Source organism: Dipodomys spectabilis, unplaced genomic scaffold (genome assembly GCF_019054845.1).
Source record: "Dipodomys spectabilis isolate Male_0828 unplaced genomic scaffold, ASM1905484v1 ptg000026l, whole genome shotgun sequence".
Classification (NCBI taxonomy): Eukaryota; Metazoa; Chordata; class Mammalia; order Rodentia; family Heteromyidae; genus Dipodomys; species Dipodomys spectabilis.
In genome coordinates, this window is record NW_024870703.1 from 7,789,148 (window position 1) to 7,792,021 (window position 2,874).

The window sequence follows — 2,874 nt, forward strand, 5'->3', positions numbered from 1 at the left end:
TTTGGGAATTGTGACCAAGCTGGTCCAAGAATGTAAATAATAATAATTCATAAACTTTCAGACTAGAGTTTGGCTATTTGTTTTCTGTGTTCTAAATACAAAAAAAAGAAGCCAATTTAAAAGTTACGTTTTCATTTGATAAAGAATCTGGTTTAAAAAAAAGAAAAGAAAGTATGCAGATAATTATTGACTAGAAATAATAGTTTTTAAAGGTTATGGGATAAGTTAAAGCAAAGCATCATGCAGAATTGGCAAGAAGGCTATAGCTGTCATTTAAAGCCCACATTTATATGCACTTGTCCCCAAGAGAGGTCTAAGTTACCTGATGATATTGAGAGGATGGTAGACAGATGTTGGATGGTGAACACCACTCAATCAAGTTAAAAGCTGCAGGAGGGGCTGAATGGTGACCACCACGCACAACACTAATCTGTGGTGATGTTACTATTATATTAGCATCTGTGGTGATGCTATCATTTTTCACTTTTAGCTTAATTTCCTTTTAAAATTAGAACTAAATATTCCTAGACTAGGTATATACACCCAGAAATGACCTCTTAAAGTACAGAGAATGACTGTTACTTAAAGTTATATAGCTGGGTGCTGGTAGCTCACATCCGTAATCTTAGCTATTCTGAAGATCATGGTTTGAAGCTTACCCAGGCAGAAAAGTCTGTAAGATTCTCATCTCCAGTGAGCCACCAAAAAATGATGGAAGTAGAGCTATGGCTCTCAAGTGGTGGAGCACCATCCTTGAGCAGAAAAAGCCACATGAGAGTGCAGTGTCCTAAATTCAAGCCCCAGCAGCAGCATACATGTACATGTGCACTCACGCGAGTGTGCGTGCGCACGTACACATACACACACAGACACACACACTAATAAGTTCATACAGGAAAAATGCTCAATTGATACCACCTGTTGTGTCAACCAAGAAGAGAGGCATTCATGTTCTTTAATTGTAGCGAAAGATAATAAATAAATATAATACTTACACCTTTATTATATATGTCCAGGGATGAAATGATGAGTGATGGATATATGTCATTAAAGATAGATTGTTGAACTATGGGTTATGGCTCCTGCCTTGTAAGTCTAAGGCCCTGAGTTCAAACCCCAGTACTGACAAAAAAAATAGGTTCTATATTAAATGATAGATTATCTTTCTGACTGATCTTAACTAATTCATGAATAATTCTGAAATGAACTGTCTCAATGTTACTATGGTAACTTTGAGCAAGAATATTGGGAAGAGCACATGAACTTGTTCAGTTACTGTGACCTAACTTGGAAAGAATGATAAATTATAGCATTTGAAATGTCTTACATTATAGTTGGAAAGATCATTTCATTAAGGAAATCACAGTAACATTCTGTTGCTTAGAACAGTATTTAAGGATCTGGAGACATTGGTAAATTACCGGAATAGTATTGTCAATTTTTATAAAAGGTCTGTGACACTGATGATTATGGTATAATAGTTACATCATGCCGTACAGATTATATATGTCACATCAGTTATAGACAGTTCTGGAGATGATAATCTATTCAAGTAGTTCAAAGAGAGTCCCACAGGAACCTCTTTTGAAATCACTGATTTCAACTTACTAAAGATATGGGTGTACAAGGTAAGTGGAAACACTTTCTACTATTCATATGCAGATGAATTTCATTCTAGCTCAGAAACATTTGGAAAATTGACAATGCACGTGACTTCAAGCTATTAAATGTTAGTGATAGTATCTTAGCAAACACAAAGGCTTTCAACATGTGACAGATTAAGTCTCTAGTAAAACGGACAGTGATGTGCAAAAAATCACATTATATAATAAAAATTCCTATTACTATTGTAGAAATAAGCTGTTTCTCCCTACCAAGACAGTGATGTTTCTGGAATCCTAATGTTCACGATAAAAATAAAGGCAGCTTTTCCACAGGCAGGGAAAGCTAAGAACTGAGATTCCCGTGAAGCATGCCAAGCACTGTGTTCTCAAGAGTGAACCATGTTCTAACTTCATTTCATTCAATAATCAGCTGGCTGTCTACCCAGATGCTCTTTACCAGTCAGCATTCTCAGAATTAGTAAACAGGCTTATTTGTAGCTAGGTTCATGGCATTTTCTATGTGGACACAGAAGAACAAAAACAAGTAACTTTTCTGACAAATGACAGCAATTATCTTTACTCAAAATTGAACTTGGCTGGCAGATACACAAATCTACAGGATTGGGAAGAGTTCTTCTTTTTTTTGGGTACGGTCATGGGGCCTGAACTCTGGGCCTGGGCGCTGTCCCTCAGCTTTTCACTTCAAGGCGAGCACTCTACCACTTGAGCCACAGCGCCACTTCCGGCTTTTTTCTTTTTGCTTATGTGGTGCTAAGGAATCGAACCCAGGGCCTCAGGCATGCAAGGCAAGCACTCTACCACTGAGCCACCTTGGGAAGGGTTCTTAAAGGTTATATATCAACTTGGAAATAATCCTGCTAGCTTCAATATATGAAGTTTTGGTCATCTTATTGACAGGTCATCCCCCTTAGACTTAAAAGATGACACTAAATAAATGTGTCTCTCTCACAGTAATGACAATGAACACAAGCCACTCATTCATAGCCTCTAGGGTCCAGGGATGTGCAATTTAAAGAAATGCTTTCTGGTACATTCTGAGCCTCAAAGTGTTAAAAGCTTGAAATCAGGACCTCCGGTAATTTCCTACTAGCTACAGCTCAGTATTCCTTCTAGAAGGGATGCATCCAACAGAGACACTTCACTTTACATATAAAACTATTACCAAATACTCTTGGCTTTCATATTCCCAAGAACATATAAACAGAAACTTCTAAATACTGACCTGAATTTATACAACGTTCATATTAGA